This window comes from Corvus cornix, chromosome 10 (genome assembly GCF_000738735.6).
Source record: "Corvus cornix cornix isolate S_Up_H32 chromosome 10, ASM73873v5, whole genome shotgun sequence".
NCBI classification, from domain to species: domain Eukaryota; kingdom Metazoa; phylum Chordata; class Aves; order Passeriformes; family Corvidae; genus Corvus; species Corvus cornix.
Window position 1 is genome coordinate 18,398,033 of NC_046340.1, and position 27,849 is coordinate 18,425,881.

The 27,849-nt window shown below is 50.5% G+C and overlaps 1 protein-coding gene across 2 annotated transcripts in view; it reads right to left on the reverse strand.

Annotated features, from left to right (window-relative positions):
- Positions 1–27,849, reverse strand: part of LINGO1 (leucine rich repeat and Ig domain containing 1) — a 153,782-nt gene that overhangs the window by 85,064 nt on the left and 40,869 nt on the right. For both annotated transcript variants that reach the window (XM_039557693.1, XM_019293568.2), the window contains one exon: positions 17,161–17,203. The gene's annotated coding sequence lies outside the window, so the exon portion shown is untranslated. The remainder of the gene's footprint in view (positions 1–17,160; positions 17,204–27,849) is intronic.

Here is a 27,849-nt window from a genome sequence, read left to right on the forward strand (position 1 = left end):
CATAAGGAATCACGCTGGCAGCACACATTCATTGTGCATCCTGGCACACGTGTGCGCACACCCATCTCTGTAAGACACAGTAGCAGAAAGCCCGTGCTCCAGACTTCAGTCAATAAGCAGATGGCTCCCCAGCACTATCATTTTACAGCATTACAGCTTCTGCTCTGCTCATGCAGTGAACATTTTCTGGCTTATTGCATGAAAAAGGGTGGCTACCATGGCTTTGCAAAATGCTGCATTTTCTACATTATCTTTTTATCAAATGCTTTCAGGGCGGAGGGAGGGAAGAGCATTTCTATTTTCGATTTACATCCTGCAGGACACAGCTTTTTCCCTGGATCCCAGTGGGTTTTTGCTTCTTGTTTGCCTCCTTCCTGATTGTCATAGCTCTGTCACTGTTTATGGGGAACCGGGAGATGGAAGGCTGTTATGCCGACATCAAGGGGTTGCAATTGCATGCTGGTAAACATGAGAGCAAGAGGGATTTCTGATGGTATTAGAAACCACAAGATATCTGCAGATGTAAGTGTTCCTGGAGGCAGTGGGTCTAGCTGTTAGCAGAGTAATTAGACCTGGTGTTATTCCCAGCCCTGCCAATCCCCTGTGAGTCACTGTGGAGGAGGGGACGGTGCCTGCATCCCACCCACCTGGTGGCCGCTCCATGGCACATGTGGGTCCCTGTATCCCACCCTCCAGCCACTGCTCACTTCCACCAGGGCCTTACAAGCTGGGGGAAGGGGGAAGGAAATTATCTGGAGGATATGGCACTGATGCCTTTTCCTGGTCTTAAAATCAAGAGTCAAACACGGTTAGAAGGGAAAAAGAGATTTTACCTTGGTATTTATTTTAAGGATCCTTAGGTGCACTACGTCCAGGTTGAACGCACCGAAATGCACACCACAATGCCCACCCCAAAAGATCTGGTATAACATTAGAGGTCTTACTAATTAGCACATCTATCAAAGATTCCCCAATGAGAGGCTTGAATGAACCCCCCCTCCTCCCCAAGGAACCTTCCCCTGGCTGGCTCTATCTTAGTTTACAGAATGTGTTCTGGAGAGGACCTTGGGGTCTGGAGCACACTGATCCCTAACTACAAAGCTTCTCAAATGTTTAGTCTCCTAGCTGAACAGACAAGTCCAAGAATGTAGGCAAAAAGCACTAAGAATACAGAAGTTGTAAAAAGGTATAAAAGAAAAGGCAAAAAATCATCATGGCATCAGCACGGTGCCTTGCTTTACATGTACAGCAATTACTGTGCTGGCATTTTCCCTGTGTTCGAAATAAAAATGTCAATAAGGAACAAGTTATTATACCAGAAAGAGGGTGGAAATGGCAAGAGCTCATGCAGGCTTGAGGGCCTGGGCATTACTGCAAATGCTGCCCATTCCTGCTGCACTCCCTGAGCTCTGGGATCAGGCCTGTCCCTCTCTTCAGCACCATGAGACCAACCCACCTGGTGCTCCCCAGACCAACAAAGCACTGAATACACCGGGATGGTCGGACACTGGAGCACGCAGTGTTCAAGAAGTTGGGTTGTCAGCCTCCAGGCAGACCTTACTGCCCTCCTCCGCTCTCTGCAATCCTGAGGCTGCTCCAGTAAATGAAAATGTATTTTTCTCTTTTAATGAGACCTTTCTGTCCTTTTTACTTTTGCCTTTTCTTTTCCAAGCCTTTCTTTGGTGCCCTGCTGAGCTTTCTGCCTCCACCAGCCCCTCCAGAGGCCTCATCAAGGAATGATGTTTCCAAAGGAAGCAATGCAATTTCATGTTGAACCTCAGGGTCCCTGCATCCAACAAGGCTCTTGGCAAAGGGCACCCCCAGAACTGTGAATATCAGAGGAGACCCAACCATGACACAGGGTGCAGGAGGAGGATGACAAGGGGAGAGGGATGCTCACAGCCAGAGGAGGATATGTTTGCTCACACGGAGCCTGGCAGGCAGGATAAGGGCTGAGGCTGAGGGGCAGGAATCTGAGTGCCCAAAGCCCCAGCAGCAACTACAGCCCAGCCCAAGGAGCAAGGGCAAGCAGGGCACCCAAGGCACCCTCCTGACAATGGATGGTGAAATGGTTCTGACTGCACCTCTGCTATCCTGCACCTACACTGCCTTCCTCTCCCTGTTTTCAATTATGAAAGCAAAACAACACACACCAAAAAAACAAAACAAAACAAAAAAATGCAAAACAAACAAACAAACAACATTAAAAAAAAAAAGCCCTCCAGGAATTAATTAATGATTCATGTTGGAGCCTTGGCAAACCTCGCTCTGCAGAAGTTCAAAGCAGGAACAATAAGTATTTGGCAAAGAAGGGGCAGTGGGCTCGTGCTTGGCGGCGTGCAGTGCGGAGTGCTGGCAGCATCGCTCCCTCACGGAACCCGACACCTCAGGGACCACAGGAAAGGCTCTGCCAGGCTGCTCCGAGCCAAGCGTCACATCCAGCCCTAGGGATCAGCCACAACCCAGCTGTGAATAACCAGGGACAGAGGCTTGGGAGGAACACACCACTGCTGCCAGTGGTGGCTGTGCCTGCCCTGCCTGCCTGGAATGAGGTGCGCCCTCCATCCCATGTGCTCACACACACATGTGCCCTCCTGAAAACCTGGGCCTGAGCCACTCCAACTCTGCATCCTGGAGACTTAGGATAATGAGAGATCTTTACTGCAATTAATAGATGTCATGGGACATGGTCTTGTGAGTCTAGAGCAAATGAGGCTTGGATAATTGGTGCTGAAACACATATATCAGGGAGATGATTTTTTTTTCCCCCCACCAGAGCTGGAGGCTGGAACACACTGTCAACTGATCCTGTACAAATGTGTTTGGCTATTCGCTGGCGGCAGCTTCCAAAGTTCTGGTGTGGAGCCTCTGCCAGGCAGGCCTGCAATCCTAGCAGCAAACAAGCTGTCATTTGGTTGTTAAAAGAACTGCCTGGAAAGTGGCTTTATCCCCACATGCATGCACAAACACCCACGCACATGCTCACGTGCATGGAAGCAGCCAACAGGCACCAGTAGCAGCTTTTCTGGTCACCCTGAGCTCTGCCTACAGCTCCCCTTCCCTCAAGGGGAGCTCACGGTGGGTGCAAAGGAACTTCCTCCCAGCACCGCGGGTGGTCCATCTGCCCCACAGCAGGGGAGAGGGATGCACCCCACGGCATCTCACCAGAGGGATGTGCCACCTCCCAGCACCATCCCCAGCAGTGGACCCACAACAGCACAGGACATGGTTCTCCCCAGACACCTCCATCCCTTGGTGGTCTGGTCAAAGCCATAAATAAATCTACCTCTATATTGTCTCAGCAGCACCTCCAAATACCAGACAAGGACACATGCTGCTTCCCCAGATCCCCGAACCTGCTCCAGGGCACATGCAACCAAAACACCATGAATTTTCAGAAACTGCCTAATAGAAACCAGTATCTGCTTTGTGCAAGGTTCCTAAATGAAAAGTTTTGTTTTGCACTGAACTCAGTGAATCAAAATCACCTGCAGGACAGGACTCAGGAAAAACCCAAGCCCTGGCATTTCACTGGGAAATATTCAGGAATTTTGCCGCAGTAAGGGAAAAAGTATTTAATTTCTCAAGCACGAATCATAATAAAATGTTAAATACAACCTAGATATTAAATTAAAACATAAAAGTCAAAACATATCAAATCAAAGAGACACATTTGAATTTCCTGGACACTGTCAACAGACAGAAGCCAGAATGATTTTCTTCAGTATTCTCCCACCTGAATGTTGGCTCCATGGCTACATGCCGATTCTGATAATGTAGTTCGATAAAAAGTACATTTTCCAATGGAAAATTTTATCCCTGATACCCTCTGCCTCCATTTCCAGAGTGTCTGATGGATGATGCAGGGGACAGAGGTGATGTCACTCGAGGGCAGATCCCCAGCAGAGAGGGGACCAGCCCTGAGATGCTGCCCCACACTTGGCTTGTGCAGGACCAGGGGAAATGGACCCACCCTGTGCCCCTTAAGGAATGGGAAAGCATTCCCATGGGTTATTAAGCATTTGTGTATGGGTTTGGAAACCGTAGCCATGTCACCACAATACAATTATGGATAAACCCAAGGCAGGCCATCAGAGAGCAACAGAGCACAAGGCTGCAAGAAGGGCCCTGTTCCCTTCCCCACCCTCTCCCAGCACTAACTGGAAACAATGGAGATGGCACTGGGCACCCTGAGCCATCAGCTGTGCACCAGAGCAGCTCCGCCAACCAGCCCTGGGCACTCCTGGCTTGCCAAAACCAATCTGGCTGGAGACCAGGCTGTGCCAAGGGTGAGAGCTCTCTAGGGACAAATCATTTCTGACAGCAAAAGAGGGAATCAAACCCTGGCTGAGCCCACTCCTGGTTGTTACTGGGCACCTCCAGTGCAGCTCCAGCCCCTGCAGATGTATCTGTGGGGCTCCAGCCTCCAGAAGCAAACCCACAACATCAGAGTCAAAAAACAAAGGTGAGAAATAGCATGGCCTTGGTTTACTGCTATGCAGCCATCCTTCTGTGGCAGAGGAAGGGTACCAGGAGATGTGCCTGGCTCACAGAGCGTTTAGTGAAGGTCCAGCACTTCATTAGGCAGCTGTGGAGCCCTGTGAAGCCCACTTTCCACTCTGGATCAGCAGTGCCAAGGGCACCCGGCTGGTGCCAGCGTGTGGAGAGACCAGAGGGCCTCGACCACCACTGGTCAGGGACCAGGGCATGGGGATGCCAAGCCCTCCTGCCTGGCATGGCTCACCCCAGGACACTGGTGTGTCCAGCCCCATGTGCTGCTAGCCCAGGGATCCCCCCTGCCTGTTCTGCCTGCACCCCTGCCCACTGTACAGCAGAACAGTACCGGAGCCCCCTGAGGGGAGCAGAGACCAGGGGTGGCTGCTTTCTGCAAGGCCAGGGCTTCCCCAGAGCCCTGGGCACCCCATGTTAGCATAGCCCACAGACACAGCCTGGCTCCAGATGCAGAGCAGACGAGGCTAATGCATGCAACACCTTGGAGTCAGAAGTTAAAGAGCAGCTGAGAGGCAGCTCTGTGGCCATCTGCCAGATGATGCAAGCAGCACTTTCATAATTCAACAGGCAATAAAGTATTAGAGCAAGGTATGGCCAGCAGCCTGTTTCAGGGAAGGTATCTTGAGAGCAGGGCTAGCACCTGAATCCTCAAGCCTGCAGGTGTGGATGTGCAGAGAGGAAGCACAGATGCCCTGCAAGTAGCCTGCAGACCTCACTGCAGGACTGGGTAAAAGCAGGTGCTTCTGTAAAGGGTTAGATGTTATTGAGATGAATGAGAACAGGAAATAGAGTTGGACTAATGAAGGCAGCAGTGTGGAAAGTCCTCAGTCCTTGGGGGCTAGGCTGAATAGCTGGAAAGAAGATTTACCTAAGATCTGCCACTTTCTGTTAGACTCGTAGTACAGAGCACGTTCTCCTATGCTGGGGATTCATCAGCTCCAGCTGCCAGTGAAAGGGAGATGGGATGCCTTCCTGAGGGGTTCCTCCAGTTCTGCCACAAGTTGTCGGCAGAGCAAGAGCTCCCTGTGCAAGCAGCAGGGAAGTGGCTTTCTCCAGATGTCATTCCGCAGAGCACAGCTAGAGGTCCTGGATTTTGCGGCATCACGAAGCCACAAAGATGGTACTTGGCTGTCCCATCCTGAGGAACTCTGGAACAGCCTGGGTATCACTGGGTAACTTGCCAGACTCACCCACCATGCTCCTTGCTCTCTACAGGCTGCCTTCCTAATCTCCAGCTCTGCTGACCCAATGAGGAGTTGGGACCAGAGAAAGAAGGTGGCAGCTGGAAACCATCACTTAAGATATACCTGGAAACCACCACTTAAGATACAGCCCAGCATGGGAATCCCAAAGGCCTGACATTGCCCAGCCTAAGGGTGTTCAGAGCCAGCACAGGCAACTTTCCTGTGAGAGGAGAGATGGGAAGCATCCAGGGAGATGGGAAGCACCAGGAGAGCCTTGGAGGCAAAAGGAGGGTTAACTCACAGCCATGGGAGCAGAAAATGAGGTTCCAGTTATTAGTTGATTTATTGGTCTGTCCTCAGTTGGCACTCAGGACTCAGAAGAAAATGTTCCACTCCAAAGCATTAAGCATCTTCAAAGAGCAGAAGCATTAAAAATTGAAATCATAAAATAGACATGTAAATATAGCAGAGGTAAACGGGGCAGCGAGGAGAGGAGCGGAGCCAGCCCCAGCCGAGCCTGCAGGGCAAGGAAAGGGCTGTGCCAGGGGGCTGGAGCCATGCTGGGGTGGCTGTGGCCCCCCAAGTTGGGGGGATAACTTGCAGGGAAGCTCTGGATAGCTTCCCTGAATGACTGCACTGCTCACCAAGAGCTGTGGGCTGCAAATACACCAGAGGGCGGAGCTGCCTTGCTGGATGTGTGCAAGAACCTCACCCCACAGCCCCTCACCACCTTCCCCTGGCCTGCACTTGATACGCTAGAGCGTCTAGGGGTTTTTTTACTCCTCTTCTCCCACACCAATCCTTCTCAAAATACTTAAACGTGGCAAGGAGGGGGGCGGGGGGGCTGCCTGCCAGCAGTTCACCAGGTCGAGCAAACCCAGTGAAGTCACCCAGCTCTACATCAGGAATCACAGCTGGATGGCAAACTAATGCTGTCACCTCTTGGGGCAAGGGCTGTTGGTCACACGCAGCATTTCACCGAGTCAGGGACAAGCACTCACTTTCCTCCTCTCCTAGAGGAGCAGGGCAGAACAGACTCAAACTCCTCTGGCCAGCTACCTGCAGAGCAGAAGGATGGTGTCACCCTTCCCAAAGCATCTGCCGAAGGAGAGGGCTCAGCAGCACTTCCTGAACCTGAGGATGGGCTGCTGGAGGTGCTGGTCCCTTCCTAGGCATAGAGGAAGGGAAGGGACCCAATGTAAGTCACTACCCCTGTGTAAGAGTCCCTTGCTGGGCCTGGGAAGTGAGAGCTAAGAACTGCTTCATGTGTTGCTCCAGCATCTGGCCCAGCCTAAAGCACCATCTGCCAGCGGGGATGGCAAGCCAGGGGAAAGATGTGGAAAAAGGGAGGGTGGGAGGACACAAAGCCTCCTTGCCTCAGTGGGAACGTGCATCTGGCTGGGGACTGGCATTTGGGGATAAGTGTGTGGCAAACCCATCCTCCTTACAAACAGCAAGTGATGCCTCCTTATGAACACTGGGCTGCCTTTTGATTGTCTTTTCAGAGCTACCTGCAGAGATACCAAGCCCTCCCGATTTGCCACTGCTTCTCAGGAGGGTGGTAGATGCTCAGCCCCTCTCCAAACCCACAGGGGCCTCAAACCTCCACACGCAGGAAGTAATCACCTTCAAGGACCAGCAGACCAGCCAAAGGACAAAACATGAGGCAGCCACACCAGTGGTCACATGAGTTCCTAAGCTTTCAAACCTCTGGAAGCACAACCTTCACCTTGGGAAAGGTCTCTGGTGAGGAACTGGGAAATCACCACATCCTCCAGAGTGCTGGAGTCCCCAGAGGGCCCCATCCTACATGTGGTCAGCAAGAGGAACCAACCACCACCACTGCCCCTCGCCACACTCTGGCACGAACCCAGCTCTCTTGGCACCCGTACCTGTTTTTCCTCTACACACAATTTTTTCTTAATTGGGAGCTTGTTAATTATCCCAATACTTTGCAGAGGAAATAAACAGCAATTAGAGAAATAAGTGGTATTTTTATTCCCTGGCACTCTCGCAGAGCTCTCTGACGCCTCCCATCCCTAGCTCCCACACGGGCACATGTTGCTGCCTGCTCCGGCGTCGCTGCCCGAGTGCTCTGCTCCGTCTGTTCCCCACGAGCAGGGCACTGTGCTGGTGGGCTGCCTCGCTCTCCCCCGGGGAGGAAGCGTTACTGTGTGAAAGCAGCAGGCTGTCCTGCTCTAATCTCTTTTAAAAGTCATAAATTGCTGAGAAAAGCCAGTTTTCCTGCACAACAGAAGGTTAGCGTGTTTAAAGAGAGCACTGGAACTGTTTTTATTAATCAGAACTGCCATAAAGAAAGCATTTTAATTAACATAATTATCCTGTTTGAGAGAAGCAGCCCGTACCTCACAGATACTTTTCAAACTAAAGATGCAGGCTGTCACAGTCAGTCATAATTAAGCAAAATGAACTGGTTTTCCTTGCTCTGTGTCTGCCTCCTTCCAGCTACATGCTTCCCCTTTCCTCTTACACTCAGACCAAGGTGAGAAGAGACAACATCATGCCATGGGGGTGGCTGGGCAGGTCTCCATCCCTGCATCCCGGTCTCCAGCATGGTGCAGTTGGGGTTAAGCTCCGTCCAAGCCAGCAGTGCCAACTCTGGGCACTGACCAAGCTGCAAACCATCAACCTGAAGATGGAGGTGGCTATAAAAAACCCACAAGATCTGTATGACTCTGTTTGCAGCACAGTCTCACAGTCAACAGATAAAAGATTTATTCTCATTGAAAAAGACAAAAAGAAAAGCATAAAAAGCCTGGCACTGGGCTGCTCGCCAGCACCGAGAGAGAGAAGCGGGTAAGGGGAATAAAAGCTGGCACGGGCAGGCAGCTGTGTGGGTCTGGGTTTCTCTGAGCATCCCAGACACAAAGCCAGACCCTGGAGGGCAGTGATTCGACCAGGAAGCAGCCCTTGTCCTTCTCCTCCTGCCTGCTTCTGCCTGCAGCGTGAGGCTCCACTACAAGCCTTAGGCAGCATCTTCCATTCCTCCCAACACAGTAACAGGCTCAGTAGCTCTCTTGGCACAGCCCTGCCCGCCCTTTGCTCCTAATGCTGATATCCCCCTTCCAACGGGAAGATGGGGCACACAGGCTACACAAAGCAATCAGGTATCACCTGCAAACCCAGTGCTGGCTGCTTCAGCTGAGACCTCCTGCACCACCAAGGTGTCCTGGAGCAGGACACAGACCTAGGGCTGAAGGAAACACCTTCAGCAACCAGCCAAAGTCCCTTAATAGCAGCACTATTCAGTATTTTAACAGGTATTTTAAAGGATGCTCCGCTATTTGGCAGAATGTGCAGTGTAATAGACTGTTAACAATTTGTGTTTTTAATTAAAATCTCCTTTATTTGTAAAAGATGGTTCTGAGTTGATGGCTCTGCCCTGAAATAGCACAGAACTGCTGGAGATGCTCGTGTCATGTCTTTCATTCACACCCAGTGTCATCTCAAAGGGACCAAGGTCACCATGCTGAGTTCTCAGCCCCATGTCCCCAGGGACTGCAGGGACAAGAACACCCATCCTGCTCACACAGCACCCAGTGCTGGGTGTCACCACCCCAGGGCAGCCCACGTTCCCTTACTGCCAGTCAAGAGCTGTCTGCAGGTAGAACGAGGCAACAAATTTGAAAAGAGGTATTTTTAGATTTTTTTTTCTTTTTTTTTGTTGGCATGGTTTCCTTAAGAAAACAAGTCTTGTGACATCACCTGCTCCACGTGTTGTCTGTCTCCCCTAATTACTCTCCGACTCAGCAGTCAAATTCAACAGCGTGTGAGTGACAGCTGAAAATCTCAAAGTTATTAAATTCCTGGAGGTTTCATGGAAACAGGCAGGCAGACAGAGTGGGGAGGTCTTCCTCAGCTCAGCTGAGCCAGGCTGCAGCAGGAGCCTGGGTCTTGCAAGGCACCAGAGGATCCACATCGGAGAAAAGAAAAGCACAAAAGCCCCAGTGATGCAGGGAAAAGGCTGAATCAGAGGATATAGTGTGCTAGATATTGAAATCAGTCAATCTTCAGGTATTAGCCCCTGGAAAAGCAGCCTTCTGTAGTGCTGAGTAGCGTGTTAACAACTTGTTTTCAAACAGGAAACACAATTTCCATGGGAGATTCAGGTTTTCTTGATGGAAGAATTAAAATATTCAGGGGAAAAAAATCATCAAACACACTTTTCTTCTCTGGTTCAACACAGACTGACACATTCAGGTGACTAAAAAGACCTCTGGGACCCACCACAGAAAGTCTAGAAGCATCTTTTGCATCAAACTTCGCTGGGCAGGGGTCAGAATTCGTGTCAGCCTGCTCCAGGTGTCCCCAGGAGAGCTGGCCAGGGACATGGAGCAAAAGGAGAGCACAGGGCAAAGCCTCGGGCTTGCTGCTGTGAAGGGCTTTGTGTGGCACATGGGAAGGTTTTATTTCTATGCAGCCTATGAAGCACCCACTTAGAGATGTCTTAAGACCTACTTGTAAGACCAAATAAAAATATCTCTCCTGGTTCTCGATTGTGAGATCTGGGAAGGAGGCTTCCAAAATTGGGTTCTCTCCCTGCCTGCACAGAGGACGGGGTTGTGACACCACAGAGAAGCTGTTTGTAGGTCTCCGTTCGCAGGCTACCAGGCAGGCAGCGTCACCCTCTCTCAACCAGGGCATCTGCCTTCCCCAGCTCCGAATCCCCGGCAGAAAGAGGACTCCTTGCTGGAAGCGTTGGGGTTGGTGGCATTGCAGGGCATTGCAGCGGCTCTCCCAGCCACAGCCCATTCCTGTGTGGCCCTGTCGCTGTCCGGACAGATCCCACAGGGTCGGGAAGCCTTTCCCCCTGCACCGCCTGCCCGCTCCCCTCGTCACAAACCAAAGCTGCGGCGGGATGAGGCGGCGCTTCTAAACTCCTTAGCAGGGAAATGTTAATGAGCACTGAGCGGAGGGTGAGAAAAACCTTTAATCGCATTAGCTCCGCTGTCAGCGCTGATGAGCGTCCCCGAACCGGAGCGCCCCGTCCATACACACGGCACGGGAGCGGCCGGGGGGAGCCGGACCTCGAACTGCCGCCCCACCGCTCGGGGCAGGCAGGGAAAGCTGTCCTCAAAGCCACACTGATCCCCTGCTTAACCTTGAAGAAGCACCTCTTGCGAGCTGATGGTGCCTACGCCATGGGGCTCCGGGATCCCATCCTGAGCGGGAGGCCGTGCCGTGTGTGCCCGCACCCGCGAGGAGCCTGCGCTCCCACTGCGGAAAGTCACGCGCCAGGTTTTATACTGGGAACTCACGTCTGAGCTTGTGTAACTCTCCCATGTTTTTCTTTTTTTCTTTTTTTCTTTTTTTCTTTTTTTCTTTTTTTCTTTTTTTCTTTTTTTTACGCGGCCAGGAAATTGCCATATAAAGTGTAAGTACAAAAAAATAACGATTTTCCTCAGCTAAGCAACCACGTGAGCGGCGCCGCTTGCGCCGCCCTGCCTCTCGATGCCTGCATACGCTGTGTGCACACCCATGTGTGCTGCTCCGTGATACACCGGCACATTTGTTACGGTGACAGCCTGCCGCCCCTCTTGGGGGAAATGTGGTTTAATTTTTAGTATAACTTTAAAAAAGGAGACTAGCAAAGCAGCTCCCCCATAAATTTTGTAAGTGACATTTATTTCTCGGTGCATTATCGCTAGTGATGGACAAATCTGGAATTTAGGGGAGCAGCCATCTTCTGCCAGCTCCAGTGGGATGAGGCAGTTATCCTTAAGCTCAGCTCAGGCCCTGCCTGGAAAATCTCCAGATGCTGAGCCCTCTTCTCCCTTCAAGACCTCAGCACAAAATGTAGCCCTTATATGCCTTAGGGGGCTCTGGGTGCTCCTTTTGGTGTCTAGAGACACCATCTCTAAGGAAGCTCCCACTCCCTTGCCCATGGTCTGGATACCCGCAGTAACACAGCAAAGTTTCCCATCCAATTTCACCAGCTCAGCCCATGAAACCATCTCTGATGTGCTCAGATCCCTGCCCATCCTGCCTGAGGTATGATGGAGTTTGCTTTAAGAGCACAACGCATCTTTCTGCTCACCGAGGCGAGCTCCCTGCTCCCTAAGCCTGCCAGGTCTCAATCTGAATACGTATAAAAGATCTCAACAGCTGGGTGTTTAATTACAGGGACTAGAAATCAGGCTCTGCACAGTCACACCAGGTTATTTCAGCTCCCTGGAGCTGGCTTCAGAGCGTGCCAGGGAGGCTGGTGCTTCCAGCTCTGTCCAAAAGCAGGGTGGTTCAAGCAAACACAAACCATGCCCAACCCCCAAAAGGCTGAGCTCAGAGGAGCACAGGTGGGGATTCACAGCACAGCCCTCTCCAAAATATGAGTGAGGGGGTTTTGCACCACTGGGTGCCAGGGCGAAATACCATTATTTGTGCCTGGACAGAGGAAAATGCAAGATGCCACTAAATCCATTACATCCATACGGATTCTACAAGAGACAGAGGGACAGGAGATGTCCAGTTTACTACCCTGGGGCTGGACTAGACCCAAAGAAACACTCCTGGTTTGTTCACACTGAAGAAAGATCAGAAGAGCAGAGAACAGAGGATTGTTAATGGACAGTGAAGTCTGATGTAATTTGTGGCACAGTTATTTGCACCTAAAAAGGAGGCTGGTGTCAGCCCTGCCATGACAAGTCCTTAAGTGTTGCCCTGCCTGCTGGTACACAGGGATCTTCAGAGTCAGTTACTTTGAATTTCTAGGGAACGGGTCCTTTCAGAAACTGAACTCTGAGTCCCAAAAGACTTGGGCATCTCCAACCGCAAAGTGCTTCAAAACAGCCACAACAGGCTTTCCCCGACCTCTATCAGAGTCTGGAAAAGCCTTTTCTTTGGGCAGACAAGTGTTTCCCTCTGCCAAGGTGGCTCAACATCCCTGGAGCATCCCATGTGCTCCTGGGGATGCCTCTCTGCCGTTCCTGGAGTGGTGTTTGGGCTCCCTCCCAGCCCAGGGGATGGTAAATGCTGAGCAGAGCCAGCAGCGGCTGCCCAGGCCTGACTCTGGCAGGAGGTCCTGCCCTGTCCTGGCACCAGCAGCAGCCCAGCCACCTCTGTGAGACCTGGGACTGACCCTCAGTACTCCTCCTCACACAACCCAAGCAAAGGCATCCTTTGGAGTCTCCCAGCATCGACGTCCTCTGCTGCCAGGCTCCTGAGGAGCGCTGCCTTCCACCCTCTCAACACACACTCTGGAAACCCAAGCTGTTATTTCCCAGGTTGTGTGATCAATTCTTGCACTGGTGTCACCACACATCTCCAATTCCCCACGTCACATCTCAGCTGCTCCCTGGCTCTTCCCTGGCCTCTCCACTCAATAGCAGGCACAAGCCAGTCATGTTTTGGCAAAAGGGTGCCTACAAAACCTCAGCTGCAGCCCTGACTTAAAAAAATAAGAGCATATGGAAAAAAAAAAAATGAAGCAGGCTGGTGAAGTAGGCAGCCTCAACAAGGCTGAGTGATGCTGACCACTGGGACCAATTACCATGCACCAGAGTTAGGGGTGGCACCCATGGGAGCCCTTGCCTTGGCAGTGGCTCACTCTGAACATGCAACTGAGCCAAGAGGACTGTAATTCTTTCTCTGTGCTGACTGAAGGCTGCATCATCCCCCAAAGGCCCTGGAGGAGTTGAAATAAGGATGAACATCAGGTCAGACATGTCTCCTGCTCACAGCCATGCACACATCTGCCTCTCCAAAGAGCTTGGAAACAGAGTCATAAGCACAGCCCCGCCCCAAGATCCACTCTGAAGCATGCATGTGAGGAGGAGGAAAGCTCCTGGGTCAGCCCAGCAGGCTGCAGGGTCTGAGCAGGAGACTCAGAGACGCTCAGACTGAGCTTTCCACTCTCTTGCTCAGCTGCCCACAACTGCTGGTGCCCAGTGGCCAGAGACCCCCCGTGACCCTCACAGGCAAAGGAGACCAAAACACCCTTTGTTCCTCTTCAAAACACCATGTGTATCTGAACACCAGCTTACAGCTGATCTAAGGGAGTCCATGCCCTTATAAGTTAAGATTTAAAGTTTTAACAAAAGCCATTCACTGTTTTGTCTGGGCAAGATGCTGGGAGCACCAGCAGCTCAATTTTATTGATAAAAGCCTCTTTTCTCTAAAAACATGGGACCAGTTCTCCCCATGACAGCGAAGCATGAGCAACGCAGAGCTTCAGACTGCAAAGGACAACAGTTTTCCAGCATTTCTGCCAGGCAACGAGGAAAAAACCCACATCCGACAATATCTGCAAATAGAGTGGGTGTGAAACCCTCAGGGACCAGTGGGCAGAGCAGGTTTCCAGCCTCTCCCAGCAGCTGGGAGCACAGCGGAGGATGCCACCAGTCACTGTATCCGGGGCATCTAGGTGTTGCTTTGCTTTGCTGTCCATTATTACGCACCCCCAAGGAAGCACCTGCTGTGTTGTCAGCAGCCCCCTGCTAGTTCCAGGAGAGCAGCCCCAGTGGATCTCTTCCAAGGTGCTCCCGTCGACTACAGGGGGACAAAGCAATCAGGAAGCAGACAAGGAATGCATGACTTTCCCATCGCGGAGGGGCTGCTGGGATTTGCTGGAAGGCATCCAATTAGTTAATGAGCACTCCAGAGCTGAGTCTGGTCTGGAATTAGTAATTAATTACCACAAGACAAGAGAGAGTGAATATATTGGAGAAACCCACGTCTGTCCTAGGGATGGACTTAGGAGAAGAGAGTCTGCCCAGCAAGCCCACACTGAAATGGAGAAGAGCAGCTGGCAACCAACAAGCAAGCAGGATGATGTGGATCTCAGAAAAATGCACAACACCAGGAGCAAACATCACAAGTGGCCCCCATCCCAGATATCCTGTACCAGGAACTGGCCCAGCTGGGAGCCTTTGGCCCTGGAACTGCTTCTCCGTGCTGATCCCAGCCCATCACAGGCAACACAAGCGTAGCCAGACAACCCTTTGCTTCTGATGAGCAAAACTGGAGCAACAAGGTGAACAAGACACATCATCCTGGCTGGGTGCTTCCTGCTTCCACCATCTGCAAAGACCATGGCTTTGGAATAATTCTCTCATATTCATTTCCCTCATTAGTCTTCTGCTCTGGGCTCCTGAGCATGCTCCAGCGCAGGAGGACACAGAAGCTCCCAGGTCCAAGGTGGCTCGGAGGAGCCCGGCTGTCACCAGCAGCATTGGCCCTCCTGGGCACAAGCAGTCTCCCACCAGGTTCTCCTGGTTGAAAATCAGTAGCTGAGCTCTGAGGAGGAGGAGAATGTACCCTCCTGAGCATTCACTCCCAGGCCTCACAGTTCCTTGTCACCACCCGCCTCTCCGGAGCATGTCCCCATGCGGCAGGAGCTGCAGAGCAGCTCTGCATCCAGCCCCTGTGATAAATTAGCCAGGGATTCAGGCATTTCGGTGCAGCTGCCTCATCCTCTGCCAGCATGACAATGTGATTAATTTTGGGTGCAGATGAAGCTCATTTATCAGAGGCACGTGATGGCTGCGCAGGCTGCAGGGGTGTGCGGGGAGCCCTGGGGTGCGGGGCAGAGCAGGAGCCGAGGCAAAAGGCAGGAGGCAGGGAAGGAGAGTGAGGAGCCAAGCTCGGGGTATCTCTCAGGAAGGCTGTTTGCCACGTTGGCTCATGATTAAGCATGCTGGGGGAGAGGAGCCCGTGTGGGAAGAGAGCTTTTATCTCTGCTAACACACATGGCTGCGTCTGGGGAGAGATATGCAAAGGGAGGGGTGTAAGAGGATTGGGGAGAAGAAGCCGTGAGCCGATTACGTTGCATTGGGAGAGGCAATTCTACCACCATGGCCACTTATCCCCCACTGCCCCCTCCTCCAGGCCATTTTCCACTTTCTCCCCTTTTTCGAGGACCAGTGGGTCCTGTCTTGCCTGTCCCCACTCTGCAGCTACAGACACTTGCTTTTTGCTGCTGGAAGGAGTGTGGCCAGAGCTGCTGCAGCAGGAATTGTCTGGGAAGACAGAGCTGTATGTTCACTTCCCATGTAACACAGCCCTGACACAGAAAAATCACTTGATTGGTTCATCCACCTATTGGCTGGAGTTTCTCCATGTTCTGGAGTGTGGCAGTGCTGCTTCCTCAATGCAGCACAGCTCTCCCAAGGGCCTGAGCTACTCCCAGATGAGGCTGCCAAGGTCACAAGAAAATTATCACGGATCAGGAGTGTCTGCACAGTTTTGGAGTGAGGAATAGCTTTTGGGGTAAGCTCACACCATGGCCGATGCCCTCCAGTGAGACGGATGCACAAGGAGAGGACATCAGGGCAGTTCCCTAGGCACCAGGATACACAACCTTCGTTTGCCCCCTGCCATGGTTAGATCTGCCCTAGACGGTGGTGTCCCCATTGCAGAACAGCTCTGTCTTGGAGCAAGGTCACGCCAAAACCCTGAGATCACCATAACAACGCTCCCTTCAATAATTTTAGGCCCCAAGTAGCGAACCATTTGCAGCTAAAGAAAAGAAAACCCCTCCAGTTCAATGGAGCCATGCAACCTGGGACATCGGTGGCAAATCCTTGAGCACATGGCTGATGTCAGTGCCTTCCATGGGACTTAATTATCAAACCATGAGATAGCATCAAACAAAGAGGCTGCTTTTTTTGATAAATGCGTACTTTTTAAAGAGAACATGTCAAGAGGACAAAGGTGAAGATGACACAATACATGGTAGCCACGCTGATTGTGAGACACTCCTGCTAATTTATCCCAGCACAGAACCAGGACCCTTTCTGCTGGGTTAGAGGTAAGGTTAGAAAACCCATGGGGACTTTAGAAGTGTGAAAACATCAAGCACTGAATGGCACAGGGACTTGAGCCTGAGAAAGCCCAGAAATGTTATCCTTCTACCCACTGATTCCCCAGGAAAGTCAGCCAGGTGGCTGGTGGCAGAGCGGGTGGCCTGAGAGGAGCACATTCCTGGAAAGCTTACAGGTGACAACACTAGCTTTTAGCCAGGACTGCAGCTTCTGACATTCACATTTCTTCCACGTCTTAAATGCTCCTCTAAGCCTGCCTCCTCTGCAGAGGTCCCAGGGCAGGTTGTGCTCTCCTTCCACCCATCAGTTCACTTTCTTATTGTTCCAAAGGTCCCCTGAGTCCCATCCAGATACCTCCCAGGTTTTATTACAATCATCATGCCAATCATGAAAGTTTTCAGTTCTCACATCCAACAAAGTTCACCCAGGAAGGATTAAAGATGCCCACACTGTTTCCCTTCATGGACTGTGGAAGGGCACTGATAGACATAGCGTATTTTCACACAGAGGGGAAATAATTCTGGGGTGAAGCGCAGCAGGAACTGGCTCCTTAACGGAGGCACACTCAGGCTCTTCCACCTGCCTGGGGAGCAGTGGTGGTGCCCAGCCCCACTGCCCCTCCAACCCCACGCAACACTTTCGCAACTGGCATGGACTCAGCGAGGAGAAAACACAACTGCACTTACCAGAGCTGAAATCCTACAAGGACCTGCTGGTGAGGCAAATAACCTGGAAAAGAGGAGAAAAAGAGATGTGGTTCAAGGGTTGGCTGTGGACAGCAACAGCAGAGTGTTGGTGTGGCCCAGCCCTGCAGGGGTGGATGGGGCAGCATGCTCAGACAGGGCTGTGGCAGGTGACCTACACTTGCATTGCACCAGGACCATCTAAATTGATCAGGGCCACCAAAATCCAGCCAGGCCCATTCGCCAGCCTCTCCAGGTGCTCAGCTGGTGCTGGCAGAGCTCTGAGCTGCCGCATACAGGTGGAATTCACCAAGGGATTAAGGAGCCATTTCCCACTCCCATCCTGGTACGAACCAGGCTGCCCCATCAACGTTCCCCTCTCATCAGCTCCTGGAGCACACCATGCAAATCTGCACTAAGGAGTCACAACAACGCACCTGGGAAACCATAAATATCTGTGAAAAATCTCCCCATAAATCCACGGGAAGAGGAATTTACAGCACTTTCTTTGGAGATTTCTCTGGGTGTTCCCTATTAAGCCACTGTGCTTGTTTGCATAAGTACTCCTCAGACAGTAAAGTCTTCTCTGCCATCAGTTATCGGCTCTGCAAACAGGAGCAGCACCAGGCGTGGGATGTACAAACACCCAGCTGTAAAGATGAGGGACTGGCTCCTCACCTTGCGAAGAAATAAAGGGTATTAATTGCTTAGTGTAACCACGGCACACTCCCAGCAAGGACAGGGTGAACTGGTAGCCCTGACATGTACAGAACAACTGAGAAAAGGGAAACGAGCCAAAAAACTCTCTGTATGCTCTCAGAGTATGCCACACAATGGCAAAGTATGGAAAGAACGAGGATTTTTCACATCATTGGGGAAAAAAGTATCAAGTGGAGAAGAAATACAGAAGTGCTGGAATCAGCCCCAGCTACCCAAAGAAATTGCTGTAATATATTGTCCAGCCACATACCAAGGCCACTACAGAAATTAGGGAAGGAAATGCCTTGGCTGATGTAGCAGCAATGAATACACTTGTTAGTGATAATACATCAGTTACCAGGCTGGGCAGAAGCCTTTCCAACAAGAAAGGTTGACACAGGGCCTTATTAAAGAAGGTAATACGCAGTTAAGACACCTACTGGTCTCATCTGATGAATGGTTGACACAATACATCATATATATGCAGGAAGGGATTGAAAATAACATAAATATGCTCAATATGCTCAATGGTATCAGCCTACACCTCTGGAAATACATGTCCATGATATACGACCTGGAGATGACATTTTAATTAACATGTTCTCATGAAAATACAAACTGGAACCTAAGTGGGAAGCACCATATACCATCTTACTATGTTCCTATTTTGCTGTTAAAAGTTTAGGAAAAGAAAGATGGATACACCATTCTCCCATCAAGCAGGTGGTAACTAGCCAGCCAGCTGACAAATGACTGACTCCTGGAGAAACTCTCACATCAGCTAAGAATGAATGGGACATCTCACTACTCTTGGTATTATTGACTCTGTTACTGGTACAGCATAGCTAAGGATAAAAATGATGGATGATCCGGATTAGTGGAAAGTTAACAAATCCAAAGGGAAGATAGTTTCCCTAGATTATACAGGAACAGGGTTCCCAATTCCTGAAACACCTGACAGGACAACTCTTGCTTTCTGGTGTCCATCAGATACGGTTTATAATTTAGCCTGGGCAGAGGTAAGCAGGAGGACAGGTCTCATTGCCTTGATAATACGAGCTGCTGCACAACACTTAATACCAGTTGTTGCATGATGACAGATAATAGTTTAAGAAGTAATAGTATACAATTAAAATCACTTGTGAAGTGTTGACCCAGGACTGATTACCCTTTCTCTGCTCATCCCCCTTCAAAGCAAACAGAGAGGGATGCAACTGGTATTACGGGGACAAGATTGGGAGTCCTTAATGGTATAGATGCTGAAGTGCTCCTAAATAAACTAAGTGCAACAACAAGTGATTTAAGCAAATTAGAACACCCATTGCGATCCTCTCTATTAGCATTGGGGACTAATCAATGGCTCTTATCTGATATATTGCCTCTGTGGGAGAAAATTAATGAGAGAGACCACCAGCTGATTGTAGAGGCACTTGGAATGGTCCAGGGCAGTCTTTCACCAGCTCTTAGATGTATCCACACTCAAATGCGGATGCACTCCACAGTGGCAGCACTTATGAGGGTAGGCAAAGAAGGCACCTTACCCACAGATGTTTGAAAAGTAGGTTGGGACAACAGAACTGAAAGAGAATTTTAATCCTGGTGGTATTTGGCCAATTATGACCCCATTAACAATAAGGTCACAGTTTCTGTCCTAATAATATAATGCTTCAGTATACAGCATATACCCAATTGTTGCACTAAATCATGATACAATCATCCTCTTTCCCATAGAACATAAAGTATGGGTACCACAAAGTGGACACATGTGGCCAACAGTACATGGGAACAACAAGGATTCAGCTGTAAAAGAAACACCATTAAACCCCAAGACATGTCTTGACACTGAGCAAAATGTATGTCATTTTGAAACACATGCTGATGAAATCCCTGCAACTGCACTTATATATATTGGAAAAGGATATGTTTTCTTAAGGACTCTTTGTGGTTTTATATTAGTAGGTGATATTACTGTAGATACAAGTAATCATTCGCATATTTGCATTCGTAACTTTAGTGGAATTATAGGGTATGATTTTAATTATACGGCTCCTGTTACGTCCTGCCAGTTGTTACAGTCTAATTATACGCTAGTTAAAGACTTGTTACCTACTTCAACTGGAATTAATCTTAATGCTGGTAAGGAAATTATCACAACATGATGACTTACATCAAGTATTAAAACATATATGAATTGATGGATAAAAACTATAATCACTGTCCACCATAATGTGGATGAAATGCAGTATGTGTTCAAAAGAGGAAAGAGAGATGGAGAAGACCACTGGTGGGAAACTCTCCTGGGGTGGTCACCTACAGCCACAGGAATTTATAACCTCCTGCTCCACCCAGTGGTAATCTTACTAGCTTTGAGTCTATTTGGTCTGGTGCTTGTGATCATTCTGTATATAAGATTATGGAAGCTGCCCATGCTTTTTGAAAGGCTTTGCAAGCTTTGCTAAATGTATTAGCAGGGATGCTTAATAAAAACAAAGGGAGGGCTGTAAAGAAGTAAAGGATATTAATTGCTTAGCATAACTTGCTTAGCATTAGTACCCTAAGATGTGCTGAAGCTTTAGGCCCCACTTTGAGCAGATTTCACCCTGCACATCTTCTGCAAGGCTGCCTGGGTTAATTGCCAGGAGAGCAGGTTGTATTTCAGCTATGACATTTCTCTGCATGTTTAACGTATCCCTATCATGACTCCAATGTATTTCTGCATAGCTAGGTGGGAGACAGGGGAAAATGAATAACACGTTTCCTTCCAGCATGAAATTGTGAGACTGTCCTCCACTGAGTGCAATTACTGTGTACATGACTTCTGTAGTCTGGCTAATACTGCTAAGTATACTGGAGATTAAGGGATTTGGGGCTGTAAAGTCCATTTCATCTATCCAGGCCTGAGCAAGGGAATGCGAGCAGGGAAAAAGTCTTGCAGAAACCTCTGGACCAAGCAGGGTCTGGCCTGCAGGCAACCATCCCACCACATCCCCTTGCTGCTCTCAGACCTCTCCCAGGCAGCTCTGAGCTGTGTGGGGTATGTGAAGGAGGGCAAATGTGGATGCCGGGGCCAAAGCACATCCCTAGGGCTGACCCTTCACCAGTGGCTCCCAAACTCAGTGTGCCCCATCAAGGATGCTCCTGACCCTATGCCAAGCACTGCTGTCATGTTCCTGGACTGCTGAGCCCTCCCCAGGGTGGCACGTTGACGACACGGGACACAGGGATAGACTTAAGCGGTCATGGTGCTGCTTCTGAGAGTGCTCAGGAGGCACAGGAGAACAGCTGTTATCCCTGAGCCAGAGAGCTAATAACAACACCGGAGCACTTCTGCTTTGGCTGAGGCGATGGCCTCTCTCTGCCCCACGGAGAGGGAAGTTGCAGTGCTTCCCACGGGGCTGGACTGTGCTGCCAGCCCCCAGCTCTGCTGCACCTTGGCTCCTCATCAGAGACTTGCCCTGGGGATGCAGGCTGAGCTAATGGGGGGAATACCCTGCCCCAGTGCTAGAAGCTAAGGAAGCCTCAAAAATAACTCTCCTACAGAGCCAGCATCCTTCCCAGTTCAAAGCAGGCAGAGGCCAAGCCCCGCCAGCACTCCTGCCCAGGGGGGAAGCCATGGCAATCTCCCTCCAGCTCTTCCAAGCCAATGGAATATGAAGCAGAGCAAATACTGGGTTGTTGTGAAAGCATTGAGGAGTGAAGCAGAGCAAGGAGATGGCTTTGAGTAGTAAAAGCTGCCCTTACATTATGAGCTCAGACACAGCCTTATGCATCCCCAAGCAGCAGAGGAGCCATCTCCACTTTGATCTGGGTTTGATTTAAAATGGAGCATCTCCCTCAGCATCACCCGCGGGGCAGCAGTGAAGCAACCTCATTTTCCTCTGCTTTATCCCTTTTGCCACCTGCGGTGTGCCCAAGGTCCTAGGGCCACAAACTCTAGCTCCGTGCACTCCCCAGCCATGATGTGCTGGGGCACAGCTCTCAGCTGTGGGTGCATCCTGCTCCCTCCCTGCTCTGAGGTGGGGATGAGCCAGCACAGAGCCAGGGAAATGAGAACTTGCTGGGGCATAATGCCAATTCAACGCCCATTAACTTCCCACAAATCCTCCGCTCCACAGCCTTATCTTCCTCTGCCACGTCCCCTTGCTCCCCATCCTCCTCCTCCTCCTCCCAGACTAATGGTCTTTTTGGATGTGGAGACAAGCTGTGTAGGTACCCTCGGCTGTGCTTGGGAGCCCTTCAATGACAGTATCTGCAGGAAGGTCTGATAGGAGACAACCCTGACACCCCAGGCACCCACAGGCAATAGGATTGCCCCACAGAGCACAGCTCATGGCCAAATGCTCTCCTGCTCTTGTGGATTGAATATCAGACTCTGAACATTAACTTTTACAGCATAATATATCCAGCACCAACCCACATTGCCAGGAGATACCCCAAAGCCATCACCACATCTGGATGCGAATGACTGTTTAAACACCCCGCACGGTCCTGTGCATAGGGGATAGATTTACTGTCACTTCTTGTAAAATTAGGAAAGGATAAAACCAAACAGCTGAGCAGCAATGTCTGTTGGGCAAGGGGGGAGTGACACCAGCACAGCTCAAGGGCTTCGGCTAGAAAGGGCGCTCCAGAATAAACACCAGCACAGTTCACCATGAGGCATCTTTGCTTGCAGCTCCTGCCCTAAGAGTGGATTTGACCTGGGAGCCCTCCTGACCTGCGGCAGCCTGACAGAGCTTGTTTGAATCAGCACTTTCTGCAAGCAGCCATGTTTCAGTGGTCCTTCCCTGCAGGGCAGGAGGGGCAGGAGGGGCAGGCAGCTCCCCTGGGAGGTCCAGTGAAGTTCCTCAGATCAACAACAAATGAAAAGCACTGACAGTGGAGCTCAGCCCAGCTGCCCTCCCTGCCTACACTCTCACTGCACTGCTGGCCGTGCAGGAATTCAGTGGCAACACAGAGCCAACAGCAACCCTGCCACTGCCCAGGAACAGCTTCAGATTCCTCCATGCCCCCTCGTTCCCCTTGACCTGAGCTGTCTGCTCCACACCTTGTTCCCCTGGCAGCTACATCCATGGGCTCACAGCACTGGCTTTGCAGAAGAAAAAGTTCACCTTTTCAGCAAAGAGCCCATGTTTTACACAACAAATTGAACTCGGCCCAAACCTTATTGTTCCACCAGAAGACTGTTTGCACAGGAAGTTTGTGTCCAGTCCCTTCCATCAAGAGGTGGAGCTTCCTACATGAGGAAGGGCTTTGGAATACAGAGCATTCCTCAAGGCAGCAGATAAATGCTGGACCAGAGTTAGTGGCTGGAGGCTGGAATCTAGGCAAAGTTGGACTAAAATAAGGCCCAACTGGTGGACAATCACAAGGAATATTGCAGCAGCTGAGTTAGGAGCCAGAGGAATACTCAGCCTTCAGCTATGTCAAGGGAAAGAGAGGCTGTTTCTCCAAAGGGGGTGTCACAAGCAATATCCAAGAGTTACAAGTCGAATACAGCTGTGGAGGGGCTGGTTTCCACCAGTGCTACAGAGTTGTGACATGGTGCTTGAGGATGGCACAGCCACCGTGGTCTCAGGTTTGGCACCAGTGTTTGCTCCAGCCAGCAAGTCACATCCCTCTCCAGCCATGCTGAGGCTGGGGGACGGGCTGGGAGAGGAAATACATTCCCAAGCCCATTTAACCTGCCTATGGGAGCTCATAGCATCCTTACATCAGAAACCATAACTCCTGCAGCCATCTCCCAGCCCTTCCAATGAAGGGGAAGGAAAATTCTTCATTTCGGCTCCCACCTTTTATCTTTAAAAACCACAACAGGCAAGGTTTAAAAAAAAAAAAAAAACATGACAAACAATCCAAGGAAAAGAATACAACAGCCTTTGAAACCCCATCCTACAGCTGAAAGGGAGGGAAGGAGGCAAGGCAAGAAAGCCAGTGTAAAACCTCATTACCATCAGAAATCCTCTCTCCCTGCCCTTACCTCCCCACTCATTTCCATATCACAGGGGACACAATACCTTTCTTCTCTTGAAAAACATCCCATTTTTGCAGAAACCGGCTGTCCCCACTCCCAGCACTGGCTTACAGAGCTGGGGAACAAAAGCCAGGCTCACACCTGCCCTGGCAGGCAATGCCGGTGTGTGAATCTCCAGGCCCTTATCAGCCTCGGGAGCAGTTTTTACCATTATTATTATTAGTCTACTTTATCTTTTTTTTCCCTTTAGCTTCAAGATCCTTTAGTCAGTCAAATTATACTCAGAGTAGCAGAAGTGGCAGAAAATAAAGCATTATAAGGGGTTCAGGAAGTTATTTTCATCTCAAGGAGCACGTAAGAAAGGTTGACAAGCCTTTATTCTGCTCTTATGGGATAATCTGTAGGTTCCCAGCTGATAGGGGGGAAAAAATTAAAAGCATCAGAAGAAATTGCAGGAAGAAGTAAAACTGAGGCCTCTGCATAAATTGAAGTAATGTGCAGCTTGGCTGACAGCTGAAAGCACTGGAGGGTGAAATGTCAGTGCCAGGAAGGAAAGGGGCAGCCGCAGGGTCTGGGTAAGGCTGGACAGAGGGCACTGGGTGCAGGGCAGGAGAGTGACTCAGCCCCCTCCAGTTGGTCTTTTCTCCTGCTAAGTGGACCTGTCACATCTTTCCAGTCCAGAGCAGCACTAGCAGAGCAGGCAGAGAAGGGGGGGGAAGCAAAGCAGCTCAGACGTCAGTCGGCATCCCCCATACTGCCCCGGATCGCTGGATTTGTCCTGCTCCTGTCTGGCTGCTCCAATAAAAGCTACAAGCATCAAGTCAGGCACAGCAAAATTTTTCTGCCAAGACTTCAGACTCTCACATTTACATGCACAGCGCAGGGCCCTGGGAGCTCCCAGCATCCACCCAGCAAGCACCAAATGCAGGGCTGGGAGCGGAGCCAGGGTGCCAAGGAAGGGGCCAGGATCACAAGGAGATGCACAGAGGGGAGAGAAGAGGTGGGATGGTCAACTCCTCTCCGAGCCATCGGCCCCTGGGGATTAGAGATGGATGCAGGCAGTGCTGGATGGCCAAGAGAAGCAGGGACAGGCTGCAGACCAGCACGAGGTAGCAGGGTCCTGAACAGCACAGAAAAGGTGCACAAATGCATTTGTTGTGTGAGACAGCCTTTCCCCCAGCGGCTGTGCAGAGAGCAAGGGAATGGGATCCCCCTCCTCATTAGCCAGGGCGTGAGGGCCCGAGGCAGCCCCCTCCCAGTGTGGCAGGGCAGCCAGCCCGATGCCTCTCCGGCTGTTCCGCGGCTGAGCCACGCGGTGCCGAGGCGGTGCTGTCACCAGTGATTGATGGCACGGTTCAGGAGGAAATAAATTCCCAGGCTTTCGCAGGAGGTGAACTGGGGGGTGTATCCATCTTAAAGATGCTTAATGAATGTTCCACAGCCCGTGGAGTGGCAGCAGATACATCTCTGCAGCCAGCACTCCCCACGCTGTTCCTTGCGAGGCTCAGGCACAATTTAACAGCTTCTTATTGATTTTATTTATGTTTCCAAGGCCCTGGCAGTGTCTAGATTGCCCCAGTCCAACAAGAGCCCCATAGTCACAGAGGGGACCTGCACCTGATTTTCTCATCCTGCTCCACAACCCTGGGGACAAAACCTGGTGTTTGGCCAGAAAAGATGCAGTTTTAGGCTCACAGGGGCTTCAGCTCCAAGAAACGGGATGATGCAGGATAACCGGGGTGTTGGTGAGCACTGGCACAGCACTGGGGCAGACGCTGCTGCCACCCATCCACATCGCCCCAGCACCAGGCTCTGGGTTGCACCTTTGAAACTCAAAGCAAAATAAGGACCTTTCCAAAGACACTCTTCCAAGATGGACTTTGGAAAGTCCTAGCTTTTATGTAGCTTAGCAAACCTTAATTTTCAAGGCAAGAAAAATGGCAATCAGCAGTTTTGGCATGTGACTGGGCTTTGTTTTTCCCTCTTCCCCTTAGGGGGAAAAAAAAAAAAGGAAAAAGAAAGAAAAGCAGCAAAGAACAGCAGAGACCCAGCTGACCTTTCTGGCTAAGAGACCTTGTCTGAATCACTGGATGGTAACAATGAATGAAATGCCAGTGCCCTGCCTTATAAATACCAGCTTCCTCTAGGGGTGAAATGCCATCTTCCGAACATGGAAAAGCTGCAAAGAAAATGTCACCCTCGCCAAGGTGTGAAATGCCAGCCTGCTCCAAGATCCTGGGCTCACCCATGGGGAGATGGGCAGGCTAATGCCTGCTGATGGATCTCCAAATTCCTCCTGTCCTTCCTCAAAGCTCCATGGCATGAAGGGGACAGAACTTCAATGTGGGACAGCCAGAGCATCAGTCCTCCAGCATTACCTTCAGCATCTCAGCAGTGAGCTACTCAGAAAAGCTTCCTTGAGGATTTGGGTTACTTCCCTTTTCCAGAGGCTGTGAGTCAGAGGGCCAGTAAGACAAATAAATCACGTTTCAAGAATGGTTGGACAACCCAAAACAGTTATTTCCAGTTTTACCAGTGAGATGAAAAAACAATTGAGCATAAGGAGATTTTGCCATCTAAAAAGTTTATCACAGCCCGACTCCTAGTTCCCAGCAAAAGCTGTTGTTGCTGGGTTTAATCCTATTTATTAAACATGGGAAATCATCCAACATACTGTCCTTGTGTGAAAAAATGCTTCCTGTGAAGCTGGTGATATTTGCAACATCTCCCTTACCCTTCCCAGGGCCAAATTTGGCTTAATCAAAGCCATGCTTTCCAGAAGCTCATCCTCCCTTTTACCCCTCCACTTGGCATCCTCCTACCCCAGTTTCCCAGTACCAAAGCCCCAGTACCAAACCTGTGCCAGGTCAGGGCAACACAGCAGGAGGGACAACTTGGACCATTTCTGGGAACTGTAGGGCTGCAGAATGTAACCAAGCCTTCCTACCTGATAAAATTACACCAGGAAATGAATGAAGTTGCTTTTTGTCTTCTGGGAACTGGAGCTGTTCTCTTTCCCCACACCCACACCTTCTCTTTTTTTTTTTTCCCCTCATAAATGTGTGAAATAATTTTACCACCCTTTTTTTTCTTTCAGTTACTCCTCCTCCCCTCAGATCTCGCCCTTCCTGGCATTTGAAAATAGCTCATGAAAAGGAGGAGGAAGGAGGGGAATGAAAGGAAGTGTGTGGGGATGCAAGATGGAAGGGAAGGGAAAAATACATGAAGACTGAAAATACATGTTTTTCAAAGCAAACCAGAATGGCTGATTGCTTCAACTCCAGAACCCATTCTGGGAAAGGGCTACTAATCTAGGAAGTTTTCTAAGGCTCTCTGCATCCTCTGAGTTCTTAGGCAACACCCAGGAAGAAAGTGGCACAGCACGCCTGCCTGCACCTGCCTGTACCTCGTGTGCAGGCAGCCGTCCCAGCTGGGCATCGGAGTGCAGCAAGAAAACGCAACCTTCCAGGGACCCAGATACCATTTGTGGTCAGAGCCAACTGGGAACACTCTACATGGATTTTTTTGACTTGTGCAACACTCATGTTGAACTGAAACGGCTGGAAAAACCACCTCAGGTTTGATAACCTGCCGGCAGAGCAGCAGCTTGGCCCCACAGGACCCAGGGGCACAGCGAGGGGAAGGGTCTCAGCAATCTCTGGCCTCAAAGGGGCTGCAGGCTGAGGGCTGGAGGCTTTTTTTTTCCAGCCAGCACCAGGCTGGTGACCAGGATATCCCCAGATTGCTGGGCAAACCATTAGTGCCGGAGCAATTCCGGGGACGGGTCTGTGCCTGGCCCTTCTCCCTGCTTGCCTTGTGGAAGATCTCCACAGGAAATGGTTTTAATGCATCAGCGGCCATGTGCATCATGTCCAGGGCTTTCCCCCAAGTGCTTCTCTGTAATGGATTTAATCCTTGACCTGGAGTGATGCTGCTCTCACAGGTTCCCAGGGAATCAGAATTCCACTTGCTCCACAGCTTTCCAGCCAGGGAGAGGCAGTGGGGCAGCTGGCAGCCAC